Here is a 19,407-nt window from a genome sequence, read left to right as displayed (position 1 = left end):
GTTGTTGTTGTTGTTGTTGTTATTGTTGTGTCTGTGTGTTTGTGTGTGTGTGTGTGTGTGTGTGTGTGTGTGTATGTGTGTGTGAAGAGCAGTGGTGCACAACTCCAGTCCTGGAGGGCCGGTCTGCAAGCTGGTTTTTGTTCTAACCAATTACCTTAATTTATTTTATATGACTGCTCCAGAAATTATGCTGTACTTGAGCAGAGCAAAATCTTTTGGATACACTTGCAGTCTGCAGCTGTTGCTGGTGCATATACAAATGTCTAATCAAGACATTATTTAGCCAATTAAATCATTAAGAGCAGAAGTTTGTACTAAATCCAGAAGTGGATCGGCCCTTACTGTGCACCTCTGGTGTCGAGCGAGAGAGAGAGATACTATATTATATATATATATATATATATATATATATATATATATATATATACATATATACATATATATACATATATATATTGTGTGTGTGTGTGTGTGATTGAGTGGATGTGAGAGAGTGTGAGTGCGTATGTGTGAGTGTGTGCTGTTTGTTAACTTCTGTTGACAGGGGCCTCTTGTTTAATGGGTTTTGCTTTTATTGCCTGCAGTTCATTTGAAATGAGCTGCTATGGGCTTAGCAGTGTGCACGCTTGAGGCCAGGTAAACACACACACCGTTAGCTACCCTGCTTTTACCCCTCAGTACGGATTCCATCGTATCTCAGCAGCAGTAGTTCATTACAGCCAGTGATGCTATACTTAATTATCCTAGGATTATATTTGGTTATATTTGGTTTTAAATTTTAGATAATTTCCTGTGCTCACAGCAAGTGTGATGTAGCATATTGCTATACCCACAATGCACGTTCTGAGAGGAACAGGAAGGTAGTCTGGGTTGCCTATATTCCACCCATGATGAAATACCAGAAACATCTTCTTCTTTGCCTTCAGCTGCCTAGACCAGCTTCATCTAGACCAGCATTCGGACACCTGGCTTTGTAGGGGGAGAGGGGAGTGCGACGGCCAAACCAGGCTCTGGTTAAAGTGGCGTAAACTCAGAGTTATGGGGGCACTAGCGTGTTGGCGATTTAAGCAGGTGAATGGGCTGGAAGGGAAGCCGGAGGAGCGGGTCTGGGGAGTGGTGCTGTTGGCTGTCATAAAAGCAGCCCTGCGTTCCTGAGAAGGGCTTTTATATCCATAAGTGTCCATTACTGAGAGAAGCCTAATGGCTGTACATTGTGGACCACCACCTGCTGCTGCTGCTTGTGAGTGTGTGTGTGTGCGTGTGTGCGTATGTGTGTGTGTGTGTGTGTGTGTGCGTGTGTGTGTGTGTGTGTGTGTGCACGCCCCACACCTGTGTAAATACTGCAGTCTCTCTGCAAAGAGTTGAGTTCAGAGAAGGAAGAAGGCAGGAGGAACAGGAATTGAGGAACAGGAATTGATGTCATCCCTTACGAATGTGGGCCAATTTTATTTAAGTAAAATTTATTGTAGACATATTACCGATACAGTATACAGGCAAATTTACACATTTTTACCACTTTCAGATATTTCTATATTTTGTTTTGAAATACGCTACTGTAAAACCAATATATAGCAATATTTGCAGTTCATACATATTGCAATAAACTGTCAAGAAACGGAGTGCAGTTTTTCAAATATAATGGTAAACTACATATCTTGACAGGTTATTGCGGCGTACTCTATTTCAGTAAGGGATTTCAGCCCAGTGCTGGTAGTCATCAGGGTTAGCGTGGCACTGATCTTGGCCAGAACCCCACTGAAAACGGGAGACGTTCAATCTCAGTGGGGTTTCCCTGGTGAATAAATACAAAAATGAACAGATTTTGCCTTGGAGTGGTGGAGGGCTTCATTTCAGGGAGTAGAATGTCCTTGTTTTTGTACAAATTTCACTCTATTCTGGGAGAGAACAATTGATGACTACGTCCAGAACACAGTGTTTACCAGAACAGCAAATGAAAACACACACGCATACACACACTGCGCGTGTCGGATGGAGGGAGCTAGCATCCCGTACGCTGAAACCTGATTAGACTTCTCTCCGCACTCCCTGTAGAAGACAAACCGCATGGCCTGAACCCTGTTTGTCAGACGGGATAAGACCGCTTAGTTTTTCCCACAATCCACTTCTGTCCGATCGTGTCTCCGTTGTGCCACAGCTCTGAAACTCCAGCCTGATAACCACTGAAAGACACCGAAGAACAAACAATGTCTGATATTTACTTTCTCTTTTGTCATCTGTTATCGCAATATATTTTCCTAATTTGGCTTTTCCTGTTACTGCAACTCTACAACACACCTTTTTTTTGCTGGGTTGGTTTAATCACTGCAAATGATTTTCTCTTGGGTTTTGACATTTATTTTAGTTTGTTTTTGAGAGGCTATGGGCTACTTCCTGATGTAAGCAGACTACTTTCCCAAGCTAATGGGAATGGCTAAGGTGCCCTTGATCCGAAGATGGCAAGTTTACCATCACCTGGGGGGTTTGCTTTGGCCTACATGTTGTACATTAATATCTGGGACAGCCCACACTGCTCACCTTTGGTCAGGTAAGGAGAAATGGGCTGGCACAGGTGTGTGCTTTCTTGCCGACAGGAGGGAGAGTGGAGTGAGAAGGGGAGTCCTTGTAGATGACTTTGGGCTAATGTAGGATTGGGGGGGGCAGGCCAGGATGATGATGAGTTGTCAAACGGGTCTCTCAGTGACGCTCAGAGTAACACAAGGCTGGTCTCCGAGCCTCCTCTGTCTTTACCTTGGCCTTGTCCGAAACAGCCTCCTAACTCCCATGTCCTCAAAAAATGTATTGCTTACTTGCACTCTCTGAACACTTTATATGGTAGGCCTGTACACCAGCTTGTTAATGCAAATATTTAATCAGCCAATCATGTGGCAGCAACTAATTGGATAAAAGCATGCAGACATGGTCAAGATGTTTGGCTGTTTTTCAGACCAAATGTTAGAATGGGGAAGAAATGTGAGATTAGTGACGTTGACTGTGGAATGATTGTTGGTGCCAGACAGGGTGGTTTGAATATCTCAGAAACTGCTGATCTCCTGGGATTTGCATGCTCAACAGAGTTGACAGAGAACGGTGCAAAAAAACATCCAGTGAGACTAGTCCAGTTCTGTGGGCTAAAACACATTGTCAATGAGAGAGGTCAGTGGAGAAGGGCCAGACTGGTCAAAGCTGACAGAAAGGTGACAGTAATGCTAATAAGCACACATTACAACAGTGGTATGCCGAAGAGCATCTCTGAACACACAATGCCTCAAACCTCTTAAGTGGATAGGCTAAAACAGCAAAAGACCAATAAGTCTAAAAAATAAGTCTAATAAAATACCTAATAAAGCATTCACTCAGTATATTAGTACTGCTCCTGAATGCAGACCATGGGTACACTAGGTGCGAAAGTTAAGTAGGTGTAATTGTATATGTATTGTATTGTCTAGTGTACTTAATATCCTGTACCTATTTCCGGGGTGTATTAGCAGACTTTCCAGGAAGTAAACCACACTTTTTAGGGGGTCCCACAGAGCGGAAGAGGCAGAGCCATTTTGGGTCCGATCACAGTCCAATAGATCATAGAGGAAGAGGCGGACCCATCTTTGGGTCCAATCACAGTCCAATAGATCATAGAGGAAGAGGCGGACCCATCTTTGGGTCCAATCACAGTCCAATAGATCATGGTGGAAGAGGCGGACCCATCTTTGGGTCCAATCCCAGTCCAATAGATCATGGTGGAAGAGGCGGGTGGTGCATAATGCAAGGGAGGAGGGGGCTTATGACACTTCCGCTGTACGTTTGTAAAATAGCACGGGGATGGTATGTTGAGTAGACACTACACACTATATTTTGAGGACAGTAGTTTCAGGCACGCCCACAGTCATTGAGACCATGGAAGTATGTACACCATCAATCCTACATTTAGAGAAGCTTGTTGCCTACTTTCTCATCCACTGTGCTCAATTTACATACGCATTACGAAGCCAGTAAGCTGTTTCAGAAAAGGCCCCTGTTTCTGAAGGGGGTGTTTGGATAATTAGATATCGCTAATCCCAGCTGTAAGGTTAGCTTGGCAGTCTGCAGTTGTAGATTCCCAGACACTCTCGCACCCATGGAAACGTGTACGGATGCACATGCCTGCGTTTCAGCACTGACTGAATAGGAAACGCCTTGTTCAAACAGCGCTATCTCAGACGTCAGGTAGCTGATGAAAGTAAAGGTAAGGAATGAATGGACAGACACAGCAATTTACTACTGCACTGCTGTCTGCTTCCAAGTGGCTTTCAAAGAAATCCTGTGGCCTTTCTGTGTTTATTTAATTGTTGGTTGAGGCTTATTTTTCCTGTAGGCTAGCCTAGCCTCCTGTCGGGTAATGGACTTTGGCTTTGCATTTGAGTTTGTGTTGTAGATTTCCCACAGCCTAACAGAATTAGACCTCCTTTATTGTACCCCCATTAAACCACAGAATCCGGATTAATGAAAGCAGCCTCCCAAAAAAGTGTAAAAAAATAAGTTGCCTTTTCAGACTTGTTAATTAAAATTTCAAGAAGTGAAGGATGAAAACAAACTTGGGGATATGGGTCACATTTTTTTGTGTTGGAAGTCATTTTTAATGAATGGTAATCCACTGAATATTCATACAATTAGGGGCTTTATTACTCCTGAGAAAGCCAAGCTGACAGAATATTAATATCTTGGTTTTCTCTTGAAATTACTGAGTTATACGAAGCCATTATCTTTCCCTAGCAACAGCCGTTCCTTTCCACACCACCCGCTCCTTAATTGGCTGGTTTTATAGACTCCGTCCCAGTCCTCTGCTTCGGAAAGGGGTGACAGCACTGTGATGTTTCAATTCTGGACCGACTCTCCTTCTAATTTCCTCCTTTGAATGTAATGTTTTTGTTATCTCTATGGACACAGCCCTTTTGGGGGGGGGTACCATGCCTTTTCAAACCAATATTCATACATATTTTGCATTATTGTGCATTTTTGGTTCGTAACATATTGCAAAGGTCTGAGGTGTTTTCAAATTCTTCTGACAGATTCTAACAGATTGAACTATTTCAGATATGTAATTGATCATGATCTGACATATGCACAGTCGCATACAGACACACACAAAACACCCACAGACTAGTTCCCCTCAGTAGAGCCAAAATGGAGGTGCATTGCAGATGGGAGCCCCTGGTGTTTATTCATTTTCCAATGTCCCAGAACTCGGCCAACAGGGCTGTCAAAGCCTTTCCTTTGAACGCCCGGGAGGATCCATGCCTTTTACAATTTATGTCACTATTAATAATGCACCCTCCTTATTGGACGAGCCAATAAATAATGCTCCTTCCTTATTGGACAAACCAATAAATAATGCTCCCTCCTTATTGGACAAGCCGATAAATAATGCAGCCTCCTCATTGGATAAAACGATAAATATTAAAGACTCGTTGTTGGGCGAACTGATAAATAAACCGAAGTTGTGTGCGCCTTTCCTCCTTGTACGTGCTCTTTGAGGTCCATACCATAACAGAGTTTGATTTGTGTTGTGCTGTGTGGATGTCTGTCTGTCTGTCTGTGGGCATGTCTGTGTGGACTCCTGCCGTGTTTGTGGTTTAGCTCTGCTGCAGTCTGTGCTGTGACTGTAGCAGGGCTCTGGTCTGATGGTCAGGCTGTGTTGATCCTGGATCCAATTCTGCTAGCAAATATACTGGGACACACACACTCTAAAACACACATGCACACATACACACAGAACACACACACGCACATACACACAGAACACACAGCACACACATACACACAGAACGCACACGCACACATACACACAGACACAGAACATACACATACACACAGCACACACACACATACACACAGAACACACACACAGAACACACAGGCACTCATACACACAGAACACACACATACAGAACACATACACACACATACACCCAGAACACACAGGCACTCATACACACAGAACACACACATACACACAGCACACACATACACACAGAACACACACGCACACAGCACACACATACACACAGAACACCCACGCACACATACACACACACAGGCACACATACACACAGAACACACATATACACGCAGCGCACACATACACACAGAACACACACACATACACACAGAACACACGCACATACACACAACACACATACACACAGAACACACACACACATACACACAGAACACACTCGCACACATACACACAGAACACACGCACACATACACAGAACACACACTCATACACACAGAACACACACACGCTAAATCACACAGCCACAAAACTAGACAAATACACGCGCCGTACATAAAGATATTGTATGTCGAAATGCTCCGCTCTGCCTAGCACATGCGCTTAGTGCTTCATTAAGCTGTAATGTGTTTACTCTACACAGCAGACTCTGATTTGTACTTTATTTCATTTTCCTGCTCCTTTTAGGCGAGGCTCATTGGGTTATTGGCACTGGCAGCAGTGTTCGTTGCACCTAAACGTGCCGTCAGGATGGTTTGATTTCTGTGTGTTGAAGGGCCTTGAGTGCTTGAGTATTATGACAAATGTTCTTCAGAGGTGAGGCATATGATTATTTTCGAGTGAGGAGCACCTCTGCCCATGGAGGAGGGGGTCCGCGGGAGCCTGGTTTGCTCGGTGCAGTGCGCAGGGCGCTCTTGTGGAAAGGATGGGCCCTGACTACACGCTGGGATAATTGGTAAACACCCTCCAAGGTCACAACACCTGAAACACACTGCTCAGGGGGGTGGGTGAGTTGGGCGTGCTCTCTAGGCGTGATTAAGCTGCCGGTGACATGAACCCCCTTTTCGGGGGGGGTGAGGCTGTGGCTTCATCTGATGAGCTACACCCATCCCAACTGCTTTTGTTTTTGTTTTTTTTTCTAAATAAATTCCAGCTTTCAGTGGACTGAGCCATAGTTTGTAATGGAAAGAAAGATGGGTTTAATGCACAGTTGGCCCTCGGAACAAAAGTGCAAACTGAAATCATCACAGGAAAGGGCTACGGGCTAGGGGGATATACTAAGTGCCCATCTGTGTGTGTGTGTATTTTTGTGTGTCTGCGTGCATGTGTGTGTGTGTATGTGTGTGCAGGCGCACGCATGTGCATGTGTGTCCGTGTGTATGCATGTCCATGTGTTTGCGTGTGTGTTTGTGTATTTGTGTATGTGCGCATATCCGTGTGTGTGCGTGCATGCATGTGTGTATTTGTGTGTGCCCCTGTGTGTGTCTGCGTGTGTGTGTGTATGTATTTGTGTGTGCGCATGTCCGTGTGCGTGTGTGTATTTGTGTGTGTCTGTGTGTGTATATGTGTGTGTGTATGTGTGTCCATGTGTGTGTGTGTGTGTATGTGTGTGTATATATATATATATGTGTGTGTGCGTGCGCGTCCGCGTGTCCGTGTTTGTGTGCGTGTCCTTGGGATAGAGAGTCTCTGAGAGACAGCGCAGGCAGGGAGCAGTGTTTAAAGCTCCTCTCTGAAGGAACAGCCGGGGTGGAATGAGTTTTGTGTCTGCGGGCGCCGTGGTTATGGTGTGGAACCCTGTCTCTGGCCCTATCGGAGCGCACCGCCCCGGATTAGTCTCTCCCTCCCCAGGGGGCGGAGCTCTTCACCTTATCTGCTCCGCCGCGGTGAAAGGGCTCCTGGGATACCGCCGCGCCGCGGGGCGATCGAGTGGAACGGCCCGCCCATCAGGACGAGGGCCAATCACAGCTAAGCCTCTCCGCCTGCCCGCGTTTCTTCCTGATGATTGACAGCTCCCTGCACAGCAGGGGCGGCCAGCATAGCAGAAAAATGCACTTGAAAATGCAATGCATGAAAATGCATATGTTTTCAAAAACCTTTTTTCACCTTGTTTCATACACATTCGAGGCCAAACTGAATACTCTGTTTTCTATTTTTTATTTTATTGATTTTTGTTTTATTTGTTGCTGAATTAAAGGTCAGATAGTGGTAGCATGGATAATTGAGTTTTGAGCTGTGACACCTTATTCTTTATTAAACATCAATGTGTGGTATTTGATAAAATGAGAATGTGTGGTATAAATTTTGTAGAAAAAAAAGCAGACAACCTCTCTGCAGTGGCCAAGGACAAAGCTAGCGAGACTAATTCAGACACAACCGGCTGGTTAAAAATCCACTGAACGACTGCCTCTTATGTAGAGGGTACTTTAGGCAGCCCTCAAGCCAATGTTTCCAGATCCTTCTCAAGTCCTCAACAGGCGTGTGGACAGGTGTAGAGAGTAAAGAGGAAGAAACACACACACACACATATACACACAGGCACATGCATATATACACCCACACACACACACACACACATATACACACACACAGATACACCACACACATACACACACACACGCATACACACATATATACACACACACACATATACACACAGGCACATGCATATATACACACACACACACACACACACACACGCATACACACATATACACACACAGGCACATGCATATACACACACACACACACACACATTTACACACACAGACACACCACACACACACACGTGCATACACACACATGCACACAGACACACACACACGCATACACACACATATACACACAAACACACACACATACACACACATATGCGTGCACACACACACACACACACACATGCATACACACACAGATGGAGAATGGGAAATGCTAGGGTGAAGTCATGTACTGTACAGATGGTCGGTGGATTTAGTTGTTTTCCTGAGTGAAATGAAGCCATTCACCCGCCTGTGGGCATTCTCTCCTCACAGCGAGATTACTCCTTTCACTGAAATGGGTTTCAGGTCCCCTTAGAAGCACCAGGCCCTTGAAAAATAAAGATAATAATATGACTGATGGTCAGGAAATATTGACGAGCTGTCCGAGAATGGGGCAGGGAATAAAACCCAACCTCGCTAGTTTGCCAGCGGGCTGTGTAGCGCTCGCGCCTGATAGGCCAGCGGAGGGAACGACTGGCCTATGACGTGTTCTGAAAGCCCTTCCACCCACACCCATCCCGTTCTGCAGGAAACTGAACGTGGAAATTGAAAAGGTTCCTTCCGGAAAGCTCTGGAATGGGAAGCTGCTCTACCTGTGCCTACGGACATTTGGAGCTCTGAGAATTGGGTTGGGTTTGTAGTAAGCAGTCGGGCGATTAGCTGAACTGCAGACGTGGTCATTACCACACTGCTACGGCGAACATTCCCAGCTCTGCATTTTTCCAGTCCCGGGCCCTTGAAATAACGGGTTTGCACACGGAATCCTGCATGCGCGATTTCCCAGAGCGCACTGCGTGTTACCGCCGGCAACAGCCCGTCGCTAAGAACGCTGCTGTTCTGTCTGAGCGGGAGAAACGCCCCGATCTAATTCTGCATGCTTCACCGGAGTACAGACCTGCAACAGGCCTTTGTGTTCACATCCAGGAGTCAGCCCTGTTTTTCTCTGAAAGACTATGAGAGAGAGAGAGAGAGAGGGGGGGGGCGGGAGGAGGGTGGGAGAGAGAGAGATGGAGATTGTGCTCCTTGGCCTTCTGAAAAACATTCATATTCGCTGTTTGGCTGGCAGGCCGTCTCCAAGGTGATTTTGCAGAGCGTATTTAAAATGCCAGTGTTCCATCATTACCTTGATCGCGGCACTCCTCCCATGATGCATCAGCCTGCTGGTCGCACTCCCTGATGGTTATCGTGCACGCGTTCTGGAGGAACCGAGATTGTCCCTTTTTAACCCTAATCTGCATGATCCATATCTCTCCAGGCTCCTCGTGGAATTTCAGTGTAAGTTCCAGCATCCAGGGTCCCAAGATGGCTGATCGAGGAGAGGATTATTGTGGAGTGGTGACTAGGTCACTGTCAACATTCTCACTTGCTGAATGATGGACAGGCATTTCAACCAAGAGCTTCATACGTGCAAGAAACGTAACGTTGATGCAAGAATGTCTGGACAGCATGACTAGCAGTTCAAACCCTTGTATCCTGATGTGTGTTCAAGATGGCAAATGTTTGCGGAGAACTATGTATGTATGATTTTAACCTTCCATTTAGTTGGCCACCAATGCCTTTTTAATACAAATGGAAGCGACTTGGGTCTAACAGTGCTAGCTGGCTGATTATCTGCGTACCTGTGATTTTTTAAAAATATATATGGTGAGAGCAAATATTACATTGATTTAAAGTGCATTGTGACATTGTGTTGTTCTTGGGGTCTTCCCCATTGGCAGCCATTTTTGTTCGCCACGCTCAACATTTTCAAACGGTTTGCTAACATTAGCTAGCATTCGTGGCAAACAGAAAAAAGTTTTAATATGTTGCAGTCTTCAATGCAGGTCTGCTGAAACTGCGCGAAAGACCAGTTTGTCAGACCAAAAAGGTAGTCAGATGACTGCGCTCCTATTGGTTCTCAAGGGGGTGACATCACAGTCTGTAACTGACAGTTGTGTGCTACACTCACAAACTCACCTCTGAACTCCATTAGACAATCACCTGTAGATGTCATTTGGCTGACGCGTTTATCCAAAGCAACTTACAGCTGATTAGACTAAGCAGGAGACAATCCTCCCCTGGAGCAATGCGGGGTTAAGGGCCTCGCTCAAGGGCCCGACGGCTGTGCGGATCTTATTGCGGCTCCACCGGGGATCGTACCGCCATACCTCCGTGTCCGAGCCGAGTCTGAGCCGGTTCTGGAAACATCTTTAAACGACGACGTCACATTGCTCCAATCAGGGCACGGCCTTTGTATTCCGCCACCCAGCAGGGACTCTCCGCGGTCGTCCGTGAACATTTTGCGCCGCGCTTGTGTTCCTGCTACCGTGCGTGGGATAAAATGTTCTGCCTTCTGTCATGGACAGGAGGCCAGCGTTGCATCCTGTCAGATTTGTATTTACTAGTAAAACCTGGGAAAGTGAGTCAGGCTTGGTGTGGCACGCACGCGTCATGCAGTCGGTCTTTCAGGACGGAGATTCGGCTGCCCTCGCCTCGCCCGGGCCAGTGGTGTGAAGGCTCTTCTGTGACTCAGAGAAGCGGCAGAAAATACAAAAAAAAGATGAAAAAGACTCTCCTCTCAGATGAGGAGAAATTCACAGGTCTCTTCTGCCTCTCTTTATCTCTTTACTTATTCACTCACTCGCTCACTCACTCATCTGCCCACCCCCTCACCGGTCTCTTCTCCGGAGTTCATCTCTTTCCTGTCAGCCAGAATCCCCCCCCCCACCCCATCTTCCGTAGTAGAAGGAAAAGGTTCAGTGGAATTTTCCTCTCCGCTGCTGATTCATGCGGTAACGTTGCTTCCCCGGAATATCACCTGCTTCTGCAATCTTCGGGGGTGCAGTGCAGGGGGAAACGCTTCATTTTGGGGAGCGACAGGGCGTGTCTGCACTCATCAGAAACATGGATATATCTGATAAGATGCACACTGTTACACAGGAGAATTGCCTTGTACAGACATATATTTATATGCAGTACAGTGGGGACAATCAAATACTGCTCTTATTTTTAACACAATGTAGCATTGATTATGCAGGTCCCAGGTTATGTTTGAAATCGCCACAAGTGAAACCTATCGGTTGGTTCTTCGTAGGACTGGGACAGGGCTGTTTATTGCTGTTTTATTCATTGACTGTGCTCGAAAGCGCATACTTAGCATATTACTCGCATGAACTCAATGAAAATCAGCCTCGAATTTAGTACGAGTAGTATGCTAGTACGCGGTTTTGAACACAGCCATTGATCCCAATTGCTGTGCAGCTGCTTAGAAATGGCTCCGATAGACAATGAGCTTCTTCTTTACACTTACATTTTAATATTTAGTCTGTGTATCCCCCCCAGCATAATGTTTATGGTGTGTGGCTGATTTGCCTCACTTGGTTTTGCTTTTTTAAACAACGTGGGACTTATTTTAATTTACGACACCGTTTACTCCACAGAAAAGTGGAGACGTCTCAGTTAATATGGCGTGCGGGCATTTGAGACGGCCGCTGAGTTATCCATCCCCGTGCGCCCGGCTGCGATCCGTTTTCCCGCGGCTGTACGGATCCTCTCCGGTCCCCACTTCATTAAGAGCCGGCACCTAATGGAGAAACCGGCAAATAAACAACAACAGCAGGACAGCAACTGTCACACACAACAAAATATACTGACCGTGTGTGGCGTTTTTGTGTACACATGGGATGTATGTTGTTGGATAAGCAATATGTTTTTGGCTTATACGTAACCAATCCTGCAGCTGTGTGAGTGTGTGAGTGTGTGAGTGTGTGAGTGTGTGAGTGTGTGAGTGTGTGAGTGTGTGAGTGTGTGTGTGTGTGTGTGTGTGTGTGTGTGTGTGAGAGAGAGAGAGAGAGAGAGAGAGAGCAAAAGCTAAAATGGGAGGTTTCTCACTCAAAACGGGTTTATATTATGAAAGAGAATACCCCGCTTCCTTGGAGTGGTCTTGCTCTTGCCTTTGATTTGATAGTAAGTAATATCCAAAAAAGTAAATGAAGGAAGCTCTTGAAATATGTCATTTCATCTGTAGGCTTCTCACTGCCGATGTGATCTAATTATTTTTCCTGTAGCAAACGAGGCGTCTCACATGACGAGTACCTTTTTTATAATTAAGGAATGAAACGGTAAACAGATTCACATGAAAGATCCACCCTGGGTTTGACGAATAAAGTAAATATATCTTAACAAGTTTGGAGCCACCGCACACCAGACAAGACATCGAATTACACCGCCAGCCAGCCTATTCGTTAGCTTCCAGCTGAGATGAATTACATTTTGAGCCCTTATTTTCTGAAAGATGGAAACACTCACATTTAATGACAAGTATGGCAGTTTAAACGGATAATCTCTGTGTTCTATTGAAACATTTAATTTTGTCACTTGCAGCCAAACAATGCTTATGTTATCATTTACAGTAATTGTTGTTATGAAAACTTGTGTGTGTGTGTGTGTGTGTGTGTGTGTGTGTGTACACCCTAGGGTCCAGCTATGACCAGCTTGAAATTTCCAGCTATTAGCTGTTTCAAAACATAGCTTGAGCTGGTCGAAGCTGGTCAATCAGCTACCAGCTGTTTCAAAACCTAGCTTGAGCTGTTTTTTTTACAGCAGGGTAGCCTGGAATTATCATGCAAACATCAATAAATGTTTATGAAAATGTCCATCTTTGCCCAAGGCCATACTCTAAGCCAAGGTCCTGTAAATTTATGGAAACAAATCTCTTCTCACTCAAGCTGCGAACAGGAGACATGGCCTATTGAACTGCCCCAGTGAACCCCAGTATTTAAATCTGAACATAGGCCACTCGTTGTTCTTACTAGAGAACCCTGCAATAGGGAACCTTGCCAGTCATCACGGCGATCCATCCCGATGTTTTGGAGTGACTGGGTAAAATAACAACAGAACTAAATTAAAACATGACGTTGGTGCAATACTGAAATCAGCATTATCACACATGGCTATCGTTAATCAGACAAAACCTGAAGAAACCGTGCCATACAGAGGAACAGTGACTTATTCGGCGCATTTCCGAGGCGTTTGCAGATATACCTCTGAAATACCGCGCGCACGTTCAGGCGTTCAGAGTCCAGGGGCCTCATTTATAAACGTTGCGTATGCACAAAAGAATGCGTATGCCACTTTCTAAGCAAACTTTGGCATTCATAAAAAACGAACTTGACGGGAAAATGTGCGAAACTCTGACCCATGCGTATGCACATTAACTGGAGAAATGAGAAACTGTGACTCCGATGGCAATGGGATGAAACGCAAGAAATGGTGTGAAATTGATACCACTGTGTAAAATAAATCGAAATATTATCTATAATATTACGGATAAAAGCCTCTCTTACAACGAATAAACAAACAGCTGTTTGATTGATGCTCCCTGGAGTGCCCAAAAAATATGATTTAGGATGATAAATATAAACGGAGATGTTGTTGTAAAATAATCCCTCAAATATGTAGATGAATTGTTAAACAATACTTCATGTTATTAAATGTATTCTCATAAATAATATGGTGAACAGTCAGACAAATTACGCTGCACTGATGCCGTTTACAATGCGTCAGTCGGGCAGATACGAGCATAGTTTCATATATTATCATATTCATACATTATGTTTTATAATGTGTTTATTGTTATGGATTTTTGTTCGTTTTATCTCTTAATTTTGTAACTGTGTTTTCAATGGTGCTAGACAAATAACGTGTATTATCATTATCATTATTATTATTATTATTATTATTATTATTATTATCATCGTCATCATCACATTCGTTGTGCAGAACTGTTCGTCATTTACAATCAATCAGGATAATTCCCACACCTGTAGCTTTTCAGAGGCAATCAAATGGCTGAAATCCCTTTTCTTGGCCTTCTTTTCAGCGTTTGCCATTGTCGTCTTCGTGAAATGCATATTCATTAGGGGTGTTTCACTGCCTATTTATAGGCAACTGTGGGCGGGACATGAAGCTGGCAAAGGTGCGCCACATTTAGAGTTGATTGTGATTTATAAAGGAAAACTGGCATGGGACGTGCATGTGCACTGTTTTATAAATCAGAATATTTTTGTGCTTACGCACGTCCTGGGTTTCATGCGTACGCAACCTTTTGACATGAATCCTATGCACAGTTTTATAAATGAGGCCCCAGGTCCCTTTACTGTCGGATTTACGAAGCTTAATAATTGCTATAATACTGTTTATTTACCCGACGTGGTCCCTTTACTCAGGGATTTGCGCAGTTTACATGACAAGATTACGCATATGTTGCCTTCTGGTCTGCTCATTATTTTTCCAGATAAGCCCTTTTAAGTGTTTTATGTGTCGTATGCACAACGTGTCCATCCATGGCTGCCTGTTCCACTTAAACCAGCACGAGGACACGTGTTGTTTGCGGCTTATGTATTACCTTTAAAACTACCCACAGAACCATTAACTTTATACATTAGCTATGGTTGCCGCACACACACAAAAGCATATTAGCCAATGTAAGAGAATAAGAGGAGATATGGATTTTATGAACAGTAGGCTATGCCTATATTTGCCACTCGCGCACCAGGTGGTATTTCATTCCATGCGTATCACTAGTGTTATGAGGCGAAGTGATTTTTAAACTGCATATCTAACCGCAGGTGAGTTTTGTTAAAGTGGTTGTATTTGCCGAACTGTAGGATACGTTTTGATTGAGAGCACAGTGAATGAAAGAGTTTCCTTATGGACCAATGCATAACGGCATAATTCTTTCAAGCAGACACGTGCGCTTTTCTTGCAAAGTATTTCAAGCGTGACTCACTAAACGGCCCGTTAAAAAGTGAAAATGATTGTCAGCCAAACAGTGGTACACCATTTCGTCTTGTCAATTGAGTTCTGAAGTAAAAGAAAATAAAGGCATTTGAAATGATGTTTACAGCTGCAGTATACTGCTTTGCCAGATTTGATTTGGGTTCTGTCGAGTGGAACAGCTGGACTAGCCCTTGTTTGACATACTTGGCCTATGTGATTATAGTTTTCCATAGAATACGAGAAGAAAATGGGAAGATTGATTTCTTCGTGTTGTCAGATGTGGGGAAAAATTGCACACTTTCTGTGGAATGCTGAGCGAGATTTTGAAATGGATGACGAATTCTGGTCTTCCATTCCAAATGTTTTAAGACAACCAGATGTATATTTTCAGCAGTCCGTGAAGTGTGATTTATGTCAATCGATTACGGTTTGAAATCTCCAGCTGTTTGGGGATATTAACTCTGACTGATATACAGTGCCCTCCATAATGTTTGGGACAAAGACCCATCATTTATTTATTTGCCTCTGTACTTGAGATTTGTAATAAAAACAATCACATGTGGTTAAAGTGTACATTGTCAGATTTTAATAAAGGGTATTTTATAACTTTTGGTTTCACTATGTAGAAATTACATCAGTGTTTATACGTAGTCTCCCCGATTTTAGGGCAGTTTTTGGGACACAGAAATACTATGCATATTAAAGTCTGGATATCTTATTTTCTGGTTGTCCTACAAGTGATACAAACACTCTGCGTTTCATTGGATCTCAATGGGAATTGAGGGGTGGGACTAGATTCAGCTGTAAATTATGGTGATACAGGATGGAACACATTTGTTGGCTAAATGGTATGAAATGAGCCTCAAACCACCGTGCTGCTGCCAGATATACAGTGGATACGAAGATAATTGTTTCTCCTGACAAATTTTCCTGTTGAACTCAATGTAAAAAATATTCAGGAGAAACTATTCTTTACATATCTACTGCATATCTGGCAGCAGCATGGTGGTTTGAGGCTCATTTCATACCATTTAGCCAACAAATGTTTTCCATCCTGTATCACCATAATTTACAGCTGAATCTAGTCCCACCCCCCAATTCCCATTGAGATCCATTCAAATGCAAAGAGTTTTAGTATCGCTTGTAGGACGAGCTGAACATAAAATATCAGACTCTCATGTGGTTGATAGGTCTCACAGACATTAGGAAGTCATGGCATGAAAAAGAAATGCAACAAAATACTAAACATGTTACTTTCATTTACATAATATTGCTGTGTCCCATATATTATGGTGCCCTGAAATGGGGAGACTATGTATAAACACTGCTATAATTTATACACGGTGAAACCAAAATATATTAAAATCTGACAATGTGCACTTTAACCGCATGTGATTATTTTGATTACAAATCTCAAATTGTGCAGTACAGAGGCGAATAAATAAATGATGGGTCTTAGTCCCAAACATCATGGAGGGCACTGTACAATAAGTGAGCAGACCAAATTATGTTCAACCATGAGATAAGTTACTTCCTTTTAGTTTACCGTGTATTTATTTTAAGAATATCTGTTTTATTAATTCTTTATAACATACACAAATAAGAGCATTGCATTAAATGTCATAATGAATTGTCTCCATTAGATTCCCTTTCTGTGACTGCCAGTGAATGTCAGTCTCTGTTCTCATTATGACTCATTACTAATTATCGAGTTTTATGTAATATACAGGGATGACTTACAATGGTCTAAATGTCATATTAATTTAAATGCACAGCCATTATATTTATTGAACCGTATTGTGACATTGTATTGTTTTGCTTTCTGAATGTCCATGGTGAGGTTTGGTTTGGTTTTGTCAGCATAAAATGTGGACTGGTGGTGTTGTTTTCCACAGACAGTGGAAGTGGAAGCCACCTTCTCTCTCTTTCCCTCCCTTTCCTCTCTACCTCTCTCTCCTTCTCCTTCCTCCTCACCATGCCCTCTCCTCTCTCACTCTCTTTCTATCCCCTTTTCTTTTTGTCTTCTCACCTTTTCATCCTCTCTTCTTCTCCCTCCTTTCCTTCTCCGTGATCTCTCTCTTCTCTCCCCCTCTTCCTCTCACTCTTTCTCTCCCCCTCTCACTCAATTTAAATTTCATTTTGCTTTATTGGCAGGACAACTGCAGTCATATTGCCAAAACAATACAATATAATACTGTACATAGAAAACATATTACATGTAAAGTTCTGAACAGTTTTGTACAGTTTTTTTCCTCTAAGTTGGGAAGAATCTTACAAATATTATATTATATTTTTCAGCAAAATATGTAATATAGGTAAAAAGAAGAATAAATACAAATAAAATGAATACAACTCTTTAAAACAGATAAACAAAATGGCAATGGTAAATCAATGAACATTAGTTGAAATGTATACATTACATCCATTACATAGTGTTCTCTTCATGTCCCTCATCGTGTGGCATGGGGCTGTATATCTGGCTGCTTGTGGGGCTGTTTGGCCTTCTCCCAATATTACTGACAAATTTCATGGTCTCTCGTATTTTGAAAGTTAAAGGGGATAATTATGTTTATATTTTTAAAAAATCTCTCTCTCTCTCCCCTGTGCAGAATATAGATGAGATCCTGACTCCTTCAGCTGCCTGCTCCTCCCAACCAATCAGACGTGAGCCCACGGCCAACCAGAGCTGAGCTCACACAGGGTGGGGTCGTGTCCAAGGACTTCCAACCTAAAAAAAACAAAAAACTCAAACTTCTCACTGCTCAAACTTGGGCCCGGCATCGGTGGAGTTGGGCCGTTCACCCAGGGAGAGCTGGGACATAGATGAGCCTGGTAGGTGTGAACCATCCGTCTCTCTGCTACAACACGCCAGCCGCTCCTTCAGTTTGGTCACCACCAGCGTTCACATTATTATAATTGGCATTTATTTGCTTATCCGGGGGAAATGTTGGCTGGGGTTTTTTGGCTGCTGCCTGGGTGACCTTGGAAATGGTATCATCCCTCATTCAGTCCTGAGGAAGCAGTTCCCCCCACAGTGACTGCTGTGTCTTTACTCCTCCGCTAGCAGGTCCAGTCAAAGGTCGTCCTAGCCCGTCAGACCTGTTTTGGGTTCCCATACATTCCCCGCTCAATACCCACTGAACAAACAAATGCATTTTCTTTGACCCACCTCTTAAATGTCACTACATGGAATGAGTATGACATAGTGTAGCTGTTTATTTTCCTGTGCATCTTGCAATCCAACTTCCTTCCTCCCACAAGTCACTGCAGTCTATTGTCTGGATGTTTACTGAAACAAATGAGGTTAGCTGGGTTGGTCCCTTGCTAATGCGCACAATGCAGATACCCTACTTGGGACTGGAACGTCAAACCTCCTGGTAACAAGCTTTTATCGCCTGAGAGTTTTAGCTGGACGTGTGCCCAAATTCAGTAGACCAATCGTTCCTCTTGGTGTCTTGTGGGTGAGGGTGGTGGGTGTGGTTATTGTTTGAGATTTTATGATGGTAAGTGCAGGTTCCACCCCCCAGTTCATGGTAACTGGGAATTACCAAAAAAGTATTTCCCTGTTGGCGCTTGCCTCAGTTAGCGCTCAGATGTGTTGGCCCTGATGCAGTAGAGGAGAGTCACTCGAGGGAACTCTCTCTCTTTCTCATCTCTCTCTCACTCTGTGCCAGGAGACTTGGCCTTTACCTCTCCAGTGGTTTCTGAGGAGAGGGGAGGCCAGGGAGTTAATGGCCCGGTGGACGATCAGTGCCAAGGGAGCGAGCGAGCATCCAGTTCCCTCTACAGTCCCCGTACAGTCTCAGGCACAGAAACACACACACACACACACATATACTGTATACACACACACACGCACACACAACCTGAAACATATACATACACACAGGCTCTTACACATATATAAGTACACACCCATATGAGTTCACTCTCACATCGAAACATTCTCTCAGTCTCAGAACCGCATGGAGACACACGCACACACGCACACACACACACATCTTTTTCGGCTATCTGCCTGGTTCTCACTCAAGGGCGTGACAGATGGTTCTGTCCATCAGCCTTGGCTGAAGTGACTGTGATGGGCTGCTGAGGCCATCTGTCAGCCCCTGCTCCTGC

General features: G+C 43.9%; 1 protein-coding gene across 4 annotated transcripts in view; it reads left to right on the top strand.

The window, feature by feature from the left end:
• The window catches only part of apba1a (amyloid beta (A4) precursor protein-binding, family A, member 1a), an 83,803-nt gene that overhangs the window by 13,593 nt on the left and 50,803 nt on the right, over positions 1 to 19,407 (top strand). For all 4 annotated transcript variants that reach the window (XM_061259861.1, XM_061259858.1, XM_061259859.1 and 1 more), the window contains exon 2: positions 17,898 to 18,120. The gene's annotated coding sequence lies outside the window, so the exon portion shown is untranslated. The remainder of the gene's footprint in view (positions 1 to 17,897; positions 18,121 to 19,407) is intronic.

Source organism: Conger conger, chromosome 11, assembly GCF_963514075.1.
Source record: "Conger conger chromosome 11, fConCon1.1, whole genome shotgun sequence".
Taxonomy (NCBI): Eukaryota; Metazoa; Chordata; class Actinopteri; order Anguilliformes; family Congridae; genus Conger; species Conger conger.
The sequence above is the reverse complement of the archived record's forward strand: the minus strand, read 5'-3'. Positions and strand labels throughout refer to the sequence as shown.